This window comes from Heptranchias perlo, chromosome 20, assembly GCF_035084215.1.
Source record: "Heptranchias perlo isolate sHepPer1 chromosome 20, sHepPer1.hap1, whole genome shotgun sequence".
Lineage (NCBI taxonomy): Eukaryota > Metazoa > Chordata > Chondrichthyes > Hexanchiformes > Hexanchidae > Heptranchias > Heptranchias perlo.
Window position 1 is genome coordinate 6,753,825 of NC_090344.1, and position 10,965 is coordinate 6,764,789.

General features: G+C 43.4%; 3 non-coding genes across 3 annotated transcripts; all 3 read left to right on the plus strand.

Moving 5' to 3' along the window:
• Positions 1-1,467: 1,467 nt before the first annotated feature.
• On the plus strand, positions 1,468-1,540 carry trnav-cac (transfer RNA valine (anticodon CAC)). The gene has a single exon. It is a non-coding gene; the product is annotated as a tRNA-Val (tRNA).
• A 5,493-nt stretch (positions 1,541-7,033) lies between these two features.
• On the plus strand, positions 7,034-7,107 carry trnat-ugu (transfer RNA threonine (anticodon UGU)). Its single transcript has one exon. It is a non-coding gene; the product is annotated as a tRNA-Thr (tRNA).
• Positions 7,108-10,580: 3,473 nt separating this feature from the next.
• On the plus strand, positions 10,581-10,662 carry trnas-gcu (transfer RNA serine (anticodon GCU)). Its single transcript has one exon. It is a non-coding gene; the product is annotated as a tRNA-Ser (tRNA).
• Positions 10,663-10,965: the final 303 nt, after the last annotated feature.

Below are 10,965 nucleotides of genomic sequence, written 5' to 3' on the forward strand. Positions count from 1 at the left end.
TCGGCCCTTCGTGTCTGAGCCGTCCGAAAAAGAGGTATCGAGCCTCAACCCACGTTCCAGAGTTTGGTCCATAGTCTTTGGGACTAATCCCTCTGCCTCCATGAATGGATCTCCTTGATGCTCCCAAATCAGAGTTGGGTTCTTACTACCCGTTTTATGTTTACATGCCTGTGGAAGACTTTTGGATTGCCTTTTATGTTGGCCGCCAGTCTATTCTCATACCCTCTCTTTGCCCCTCTTATTTCCCCTTTCAGTTCCCCTCTGAACTTTCCATATTCTGCCTGGTGATTGAATAAAAAAAAAGTTAGGATTTCCATCAGCCTGAAACAGAAAGTTATTCGTTAATTAATGGCTATTTGAACAAATATTCGTCTTTTTTCAGAGTTTAATGAGTATTGCGAAATTAATACAGTAAACTATTTTGTAGAAGTTAATTCCCTGAACGGGAAAGGGACCCGTCTCCCACACTGAGAGCATTTGCAGACGGCAGCTACCTTCTGAGGATTTCCTATAACACCGTCTGCGGCAGAGTTTTTGTAGTGTCGTGGTTATCAAGTTCGCAAAACACGCGAAAAGTCCCCGGTTCAAAACCAGGTGGAAACATTTTTGGGCCACCCCCTCTGCCTCCATGAGTCGATCTCCTTCATGCTCCCGAATCAGAGTTGGGTTCGTACGACCCGTTTAATGTTTACATGCCTGTGGAAGACGGCAGCTATCTTCTGAGGGTTTCCTATAACAACGTCTGCGGCAGAGTTTCTGTAGTTTGGGGGTTATCACATTCGCCGACGACGTGAATGGTCCCCTGTATGAAACCGGGCAGAATCATTTTTGGGCCGCCCCCTCTGCCTCCATGAGTCGATATCCTTTCTGGTCCCTAATCAGAGTTGGGTTCTCACGACCCGTTTAATGTTTACATGCCTGTGGAAGACTTTTGAATTCCCTTTTATGTTGGCCGCCAGTCTATTCTCATACCCTCTCTTTGCCCCTCTTATTTCCCCTTTCAGTTCCCCTCTGAACTTTCTATATTCTGCCTGGTGAATGAATAAAAAAAAGTTCGGATTTCCGTCAGTCTGAAACAGAAAGTTATTAGTTGATTAATGGCGACTTGAACAACTATTCGACTTTTTTCAGAGTTTAATGAGTATTGTGAAATTAAAACAGTGAACTATTTTGTCGAAGTTAATTCCCGAAACGAGAATGGGACCCGTCTCCCACATTGAGAGCTTTTGCAGACTGCAGCGACCTTCTGAGGGTTTCCTAAAACAACGGGCGCAGCAGAGTTACTGTAGTGTAATGGTTATCATGTTCGCTTATAAACGTGAAAAGTCCCCGGTTCGAAATTAATACAGTAAACTATTTTGTAGAATTTAATTCCCTGAACGGGACAGGGACCCGTCTCCCACACTGAGAGCATTTGCAGTCGGCAGCTATCTTCTGAGGGTTTCCGAAAGCGAAATGTATCGCTGAGTTTCTGTAGTGCAGTGGTTATCACGTTCGCCTCACACGCGAAAGGTCCCCGGTTCAAAACCGGGCAGAAACATTTTGAAAAAGTTACCCACTAAAAATCAAGAAGTATGAAAAAAAGCAAGAATTCAGTCTGTGGTTAAATGTGAATAAAATACCTCACAGAACCGATATATTTTCCATTCTCTGCATAGTTCAATACACATTCATACACTACACATAAACAGACAGTGTCTCGCCCTCATTCACGTTTCATGTCCCGACTGTGCAGGAAGCCCCTCTCAAAGCTGCACATTGCGATTGTTTTCAGTTGATTTGTGAGAGGTCATTAAAGGATCCTGCAGCGCTGCCTCGGTTTATAAATACAGTTATAAACAGCATTGCAGCCGCGGCAACAAACAGATCAGTTTTTCGATGTTCGATGTTCCCCAGCTCCCGCATTGAGTGAGGCCACGAGAGCAACAACATTCAGGCCGCCTGTCCGATCACAAGTGGCTGGCGGGAAGCTGCAATTGCCGCTTCAGGCAGCGCATTATTGCCCATCCGTGGGAAACAAGGTAACACCGAAGCTTTGACAACACATCGCAGGCATTGTCTGTCCCACAGTTGTTGCTCCGCTGCGAAGACAGAACTTGCCAGCTGTTTCAAAATTTACAACCAGAACACTGGATCCTCAGATCACGACCCGTTTTAAAAGTCTGTTGCTCTACCTACTGAGCTACGCAGGCTCGCAATTTGTTGAGTCCCTATCGTACTTATTCATTGTAGGACTCTGAATTATCCATCGTCGACGTCGAAATTGGGTGAGGGTCCCTGTTATAAAATATCAGCAACGTGTTGAGGAGAATCCTTGTTTCTGTTGAACTTGATGTAAGAAACATGGACAGTGAACTCGTGAGTTTACAATTCTCGTGTTTGTGCCAAATAAGAACATAAGAACATAAGAAATAGGAGCAGGAGTAGGCCAATCGGCCCCTCGAGCCTGCTCCGCCATTCAATAAGATCATGGCTGATCTGATCCTAACCTCAAATCTAAATTCATGTCCAATTTCCTGCCCGCTCCCCGCAACCCTGAATTCCCTTCAATTCTAGGAAACTATCTATTTCTGTTTTAAATTTATTTCATGATGTAGCTATTATTTAACAATGTCTTGTCATTCGGTAGCAGCAATTAAAATAACACTTTACATAGTGGCTCAAAAGCTAAACTTGTCCCACATGGGAGCTGGAAAAGGCCTCTCGACCTTTCAGCGTATTAACATCTGTAAGCTGAATAATTTCACCCGTTACACAGTGACACCAGGGAGAATATTTCCCATCCAGATTTTCCCCACACGAAACTTCCAACTGATGAATATCCGCTAAACGAAAAGAAGAATTGTATGTTCAGTTCTTTAGATTGAAAGATCTCGTACCGGCTCCTTTGCCATATCAGCTGCCGCTAATAGCTCCCTCTCCCCTATAAACAAGTAAATTCACACCTACTATTGCAAGACGGTAGGCCAGAAGAACCCAAGTGCTCACATGGGAACACTAAGAAGTAGATGCGTTATGGAACAGACCAGTTGTACCTTGAACTCAAAATGTTCGATTGTTCCAGATGAGGCTCAAACTCACAACCTGGGCATTTCTGGAGTTCATAAAAGTACCGCACGCTGAGCGCTTGCGCCACAAGAGCAGCGCACAATCGGTTCTATCAGTGCTCCCGTCAAACAGCTTCATTTTCCGTCTCTGAATTATCGCTTTGTGATCTTTTTCCGATTTCTCCAAGAAGCGTCCAATCAAGATGCGCTTCGATAAATATCCGCAGTGAACTTAAAAGCCCTGGAATCTGAAACAAAACCCCAGAATCTTATTATTAACTAAATGACAACTTTTGATGGTGCTTTAAGGAGGATTTGGATAAAGTGTGAAATGAAACTGAGAAACTCTCTCTGGGCTGTCGTTGATTGAAGAGATGGGCGTTATTTCAGTTGAAAACCGAGGCTCGGAACTTTCTGATGGAGAAGTGTGACAGAAGATTGTGATTAGTGGCAGTTACCGGGGAGATCGAGAGCAGAGGGAGAAAAGTCAAAGTCACAGCTGTGACAGCTCAAGTGCTCTGCTTATCTGTAATATTTTTAAAAAGTAATGTACAGTACAGGGCAAACCGATTTGGTATCGGTTCTCAAAAATACTAAAGGATACAGGTTCAAAGGGGGATTTGTGAAGAGGGAACGGATTTAACCGCCAGACCGAAATCATTCCCCATGAATCTGAAGTGTCTTGCGGAAAACGGCAGCGCGAACTGTTATGTTCGTGTCATCACTTCAAAGACCCTCCAATTACCGAAAGTATCTTTGAATGAGTTGTGCACAAAACCGTGAGTGAAGCCGCTTTGCATTTGTCAAACGTGTCGGTGACGATATTGGCGTTAATAAGGGTCGATTTCAATTATTTGAAATCTCACCATACCTCTTGACCCGAAAATCGACGATAAAATCGGGTTTTTCCTGTAGGTCGTGAATTGAAGGGAAAGGAGCATCAAACAGATCAGGGAAATGAAGAGCAGAAAATGTGGATGAAATTTGCACGAGTGAAAATCCCTGTTTTTCGGAAGACTCTGTCCCCAGTGGTAGAGAGGATTGATATTTCGAGCTGTTATTCACCAGCCTTAACTTCAGTAATTTCCTGTTTGCTGACAATGAGATGAGACGAAATGAACAGGTCTAACGAGCCGGTCTGTAACACAGGACAATGATTCAGTGCAGCTCGTTACCCAGTCACTGGGCTCCGTTATAGCCACTCCTGTCAGTCACACACAAAGATAAATTGTAAATCTGAAACAGAAAGCGTGAATGTGAAACACTTAATATCAACCACCAGTTTTTCCCACTTCCCGGCTTTTAAAACAATCTGTTTCACAGTTTGTCAAACCCAAAACAGCCTCTGGGATTTGCTGATCGAGAATTTCAGTGGAAATTGGGACCGTCACTTAGTATCGGAACAAATATACCCGCTGAGGTTTCGGGGTTGTTACTGGTTTATTTATATCAGTGAGTGACTGGTTTTAAACTAGGTGAGGATCTAAGCCTGAGGTAAGAGCCTGGGATAGACAAGAGATTCTACAATATATCAAGTTAAATTACATTGATTCCACCAACACTGTACATCACATCCCTTAAATATTGATACCTGTTACTGTATAAAACTGGTGAGAGTGGAAATGGGAAATAACTGAAAAAACCTTCATTGTATCAAACGTATTATTATTATACAAACAATGTACAGCCTATCCCATAAAAAAGACTCAATGTAAAACCAGTCGCCAGTCCCAGACCCGCTGTGCCCGTGATGTGATTTGCATCCGATTCTGACTGACTTAGTATCAGACGCGCTCCCGTCCACAGTAAACGGATGGGGCCGGATCCATAAGAGAAAAATGAGGACCGACGTCCGCATAACCTGTCCTCATAATTTAACCATTTTAGCCCCGGTATCATTCTGATCATTCTGCGCTGCACCCACTCCAAGGTCAATATTTCCTTCCTGATGTGTGGTGCCCAGAGCTGAATGCAGTACTTTAAATGGGGTCTCAGCAGGGATTTCTACCTGTAACATACTTCCCCCCTTTGAGTACCAGCTTCCTTGAGATAAAGGCCAACATCCCATGAGACATTTAAATCAATTTTTCTACCATTCCACTGGATTTAGCGATTTCTGTACTTGGACCCCTAAATCTCTCTGCTCCTCCACAGTTCCTAGCTTCTCACCATTTAGAAAATACTCTGATCTATCTTGCTTCAGTCCAAAGCAGATGAACTCACACTTTTCCATATTGAAAGTTTGAACAGACTGGGGCTCTTCTGTATAGAAAAGAGAAGGCTGAGCGGTGACCTGATATCGGACTTTAAGATTATCCAATGGTTTGATAGGTTGGACGTAGATAAGGTGTTTGCATTTGTGGAGGTGGGGACTCCAAATCATTGAGGCAATGAATATAAGGTAGTCACTATTTAATTCAACATTGCATTCAAGAGGAACACATTTACCCAGAGAGAAGTTAGAATGTGCAATTCGCTCCCACAAGGAGTAGTTTAGGCGAATAGCATGGATTCGTTTACAGCGAAGGTAGAAAAAGAAATGGAGGAGAAAGGAATATAATGGTTTGCTCATCGGGCTAGATTAAATGGGGATGGCGGAGGCTTGTTTGCAGCATAAACACCGGCATTGTCCAGCTGGGCCGAATTGCCTGTTTCCGTGATGTACATTCTATATAATTCTATGTAAGCTCCATCTGCCACAGTTTTGCCAACTCACTTAATTTATCAATTTCCCTTGGCATCTTTATGCTTCCATCGACATGACTCACTGTGACACCTATCTTGGTGTCAGCGACACACGTGGATATACGGCTCTCTATTCCTTGGTCTACGTCATTTATATACCGGGACTCTGTCTCCCACCTTCTAACCAACTCCCTACCCATTTCATTAGGTTGCCTCAAATTCTACGCACTGTCATTGTCGTTAACAGTCTCTTATATGGTACCTTATCGAATACCTCTGGAAGTCAATATCATATAACAACCATGGACACTCCATTATCTACCACGTTAGTTACATCTTCGTAAAGTTCAACTAGTTTTGTTAGACTTGACTTACAGAATATCCATGCTGGCTCTCTCTGATCAATTCATGTTTATCCAAGTGCTCAATCTTTCTTTCCCTAATAACGGATACTGGCAACTTCCCCACAACGGATGTCAGACTAATGGGTCTATAATTTCCAACATCATCTCTGCTACCCATCCCAAATAATGGAGTGACATTGAAATTGTTTCCATCATAGGAACAATTCCTGAACCAAGAGAGTTTGAACGATCATGACTGAAGCATGTACAATTTCCTCACCTAGTCCTCTCAGTCCCCTGGGATGGTCACCATCAGGTCCTGGAGATTTGTCTATCTTTCATCTAATTATTTTCTCCATTGCCATTATTTTACTTATACTGAATCCCCTTGATTTATTTACAGTTTTCCACATATCTCTGATATGTCAGCCTCATTTATTTCTGTGAAGAACGAAGCAAAGTAAATATTTAGCAACTCTACATTTCATGATTTTCAATTACAATATCACCTCCATCTGTCTTTAAGCGGCCCACATTACTCTGAGCCTCCATTCTTTCACTTAATATACTGGTAAAAATCTTGACTGTTGTCCTCATTTTCCCTAACAGGTTTTTCTCCTTTTCCCTATTTGGGCCTCTTCCGGTTTTTAATTTTCAGCACCAAAATAAACAATACTTTGCTGTAAAGTTCGTCTCAATATTTCTTCACTTTCAGAGAGAGAATTGTCCAAACCGGTAATTTACTTAATGTAACAAACATAAGTACACATAATCATCCGTATATCAACGCATTGATGGACACACAAAGATAAACACAACGAGATATGCAGGCAGCATCGGGATGAACAGGTGAACGAACAAGCTGAACAGACAAAGATGAAACGGTCTGAACCCCAAACAGTGACGTATCGCTGATAGATAGTAATGAGAGGAGGTGGGGCTGAGCTGTCATGAATGGGCGCTGTGGCTTAGTTGGTTAAAACATCTGTCTTGTAAACAGAAGAGCCTGGGTTCAACTCCCAGCAGTGCCCTGTGCAACTACTTATTTTTAACTAATTTGTGGAATTAAGCGACAAAATGGCACTTTGGAATTGGTATTTCTTCAGATTTGAGGAGGAAACTGATATCAGATTGACTCTTCTAACACGCCCTTTCATTGTACAGTCAGACCTCTCATAGAATGTGTCAGCAACGGGTTAACTTAAAGACACTTTCTTGTTTCTGGGCTCGTTGAGGTCAGGGTATAATTCACAATTTGAGGTTCAAACCCGGAAGTAGTCCTAATTTGGACCTTGACTTGTGATCTTGACCTGCGGTGAAAATCTTTGCAAAGAGGAAAATGAAGTCACCAGATCACTCCACCTGAATCTCCAGACCCCAATGAAACATATCGCAGGCTGTTAACAGAAGCAAGGAAGGAAATAACGGAGGCTCTGACCATCATTTTCCAATCCTCCCTGGTTACAGGTGATATGCCGAAGGATTGGAGGACTGCTAAAGTTGTACTGTTGTATAAACAGGGAGAAAAGGATAGATCAAGTCATTACAGGCCAGTCAGCCTAACCTCGGTCAGGCTGAAGGTATTCTATTAAATCTACTCTGCACTTCCTCCACGGCCAATACAGGGAGGAGGGGACTCTTGACTGACAAGCCTCAGCTCTATCAGGAGAGGGAGACTGACCCACGCTCTCTCTTGCTTCTGGGATGTGCCACTTTTGAAAAAAGAAGGTGAATTTCTCTATATCCTGAAACGCTCTGACTCACCACATGATTTAAAGTGTATTGTGGGACGCGGTGAGTGTCTCTGTACCTGTAAACTCTCTGACTCACTGCACGGATGTTTAATGTGTACTGTAGGATAGTATGTAAGTATCTCTGTATCTTTAAACTCTCTGTCTCTCTGCACAGGTATTGAAAGTGTATTTTAGGATGGTGTGTGTGTCTTTATACCTTTAAACTCTCTGTTTCACTGCACAGCATTGACAATGTATTTTAGGACGGTGTGAGTGTCTTTATGCCTTTAAACTCTCTGTTTCACTGCACAACATTGGAAGTGTATTGTAGGATGGTGTGTGTGACTTTATACCTTTAAACTCTCTGTTTCACTGCACAACATTGACAGTGTATTGAAGGATGGTGTGAATGGGATGAGGGTCTGTGGGGCCAAGTTTAGCCGATTGGGAGCAGCGCCCGTTTGCGGGGTGAGTATTGCACGCTTGATTTTCTCTCTCCCTTCTATCTTTCTTTCTCTCTTTCTTTCTTTCACCTCCCTCTCTCCCATTCTTTCTTTCACTCTCTTTTCATTCCTATTATTTCGTGCTTTTTCTTTCTGCCCCAGCACCTGTGTCTTTATCCTGTTTTTGTTCTCCATGTGTCTCTGCTGGATGATCCACAATTCAGACCTGCCGCTTCTTCCAGCTTTTCCTTCCTTCTACGATCATGGTCTATTTCATTGAGACTTTCCTGCGGCCTTGCCTACTCTAACATTCACTTTCACATTGTTACGCCTTTAAGTTTGCTCTCCATCGACCGCTGTTTCTCGGGGGCACATGTCCCGTTCGCATCAATGTTCATTTGTGCCTTGAAACCAGTCGATACATTTCGATCTGCTCCAGAGACAAGCTCAAAGAAAGCAGTGCTGGCATTCGGAAGGACAGCGCATAATTTTCCGTGAAATTTCCATGGGGTATCTTGTGACACGGGGGATGTTAACTGAAGAACTGGGTTTTGTTTCCATGGTCGTTGGCGCTTTTCCCCGAGCAGTTGATGTGCGGGAGAGACGGAAGGCGCTACATAGCTGCGAATGACGGCTGAAAGGTGCACTTTAGCAATCTGGGCGGTGAAGGAAAGTCGGAAATGTTCCGCTTGATCTTAATAGGTCTGTGGAAATGTCCGATTCAAAAGGAATGAGGAGAAATGCAAAGAGCGGCAATGGTGAAAAAGTGTCGATTACAGGAGATTGGCCGTGAGCGAAAGGTCCTTTGAATGTCCGGCGCGGAGGAGATTTAGTTCGGAAACGGCAGACTTTAAGCGCGTGAGGAAAGTGAAGTGCGAGCTGCGTCCTTGGGTCAAATTGGGTGTTTTCAGGAAAACAGCCATTGTGAAATCACAAAAATGAAAACAGAAAATGCTGAAAACGCTGAGCAGGTCAGGCAGCACCTGTGGAGAAAGAACCAGAGGGAACGTTTCAGCTCGATGACCTGAATCATCAGAACTGAAGGATTTGCCATGTGCGTGAGTAACTTCGCTGTCTGAGATGCTGGCTTCCATCTCTGAATTATATCGGTTCGTATCTCACTGCTGCCAGAATTTGTAGAGTTTTTCATTTTGGCCGCCTCACCAAAAACCCTTCTTTAATAAGAAGTGCTTTTCCGCATTGCTGGTTTAAACCTGTGTGCACAATTCAGCAAAGTCTGGATTGTCACCCAACTGTTTCTTCGACGGGGTGATCTCGGTGAAGTATCAATCAATGTGCACAATGGCGCCCTGGTGAACCGAGTACCTCTTATAGTCAGTATAATATAAAAGATATGTCCCATAATTATGAATTTCTTCTTTGCATCACACTAGGATTTATTATCAGGGAATGTACATAAGCAGGTCGATTTACGTCACGCTACGGTCGCTTTGCATCGCCTCCGACAAATAGAATTGTATCATAGAAAGGTCACATCACGAAAAGAGGCCATTCGGCACATCGAGTCCGTGCCGGCTCTCTGCAAGTGCAATCTAGATCGACCCACTCCCCCACCCTTTCCCTGTAGACCTGTATTTTCTTTCGTTTCAAATACTTATCCAGTTCTTTATTGAACACCATGATTGAATCTGCCTCCACCACCCCCTCGGGCGGTGTATTCCAGATCCTAAACACTCGCTGTGTGGAAAAGTTTTTCCTCATGTCACCTTTCGTTCTTTTGCCAAACATCTTAAATCGATGTTTACTGTTCCTTGAACCTTCCGCCAATTGGAACAGTTTCTCTCTATTTCCTCTGTCTGGATCCTTCATGATTTTGAATACCTCTATCAAATCTCCTCGTAACCGTCTCTGTTCCAAGCAGAACAACCCCAGCTTCTCCAATCTGTCCACAAAACCTATGCCCCTCATCCCTGGAATCATTACAGTAAATCTCTTCTGTGGGGATTCGGTATTAACATCGCCGAATCCCCCACCATCAACATACTAGTGGTCACCATTAACCGGAAACATCACTGGACCAGCCACATACAAACTGTGGTTGCAAGAGCAGGTCAGAGGCTGGATATTCTGAGCCAAGTCACTCACCTTCTAATTCCCTAAAGCCGTTCAACCATCTACAATGCGCAAGTTGAGTGAGTTGGAATACTCAAATGATAGCCATCGACCTGAAACGTTAACTCTTTTTCTCTGTCGAAAGATTCTGCCTGACCTGCTGAGGATGAACACATTTGCAGTTTCCACTTCAGGTTGGCAACATAGCCAGTATTTTCATTTTGAATAAAGGAGCTTTCGCTTATTTCATAATGCGACGAGGTGGCCGAGAGGTTAAGGCGATGGACTGCTAATCCATTGTGCTCTGCACGCGTGGGTTCGAGTCCCATCCTCGTCGTTATTTTGTTTAAGTTTTGTTTCTCTCATTCAGTCCACCCAGAAGATCTGGTCAAAGTCCCATCCTTCTCGAAACGGCAGACCGTGGGTTTTGCATTGTTTGCTGAAATCAGCAACAGTTCCTTCCAGGAAGATGTTGAGATTGTATGGTCGCGAAGTATCAGATTGTACATTGGTGTCATTGTAAAAAGAGTAAATCTTATGGTCAACGTAAGAGAAACTTATGAACCACAATGAAGATTTATGACCGGATCATTCCGTGTCTGTGTCCGTTAAAAAGGGACGTACTGTTAGTCCCGGATTA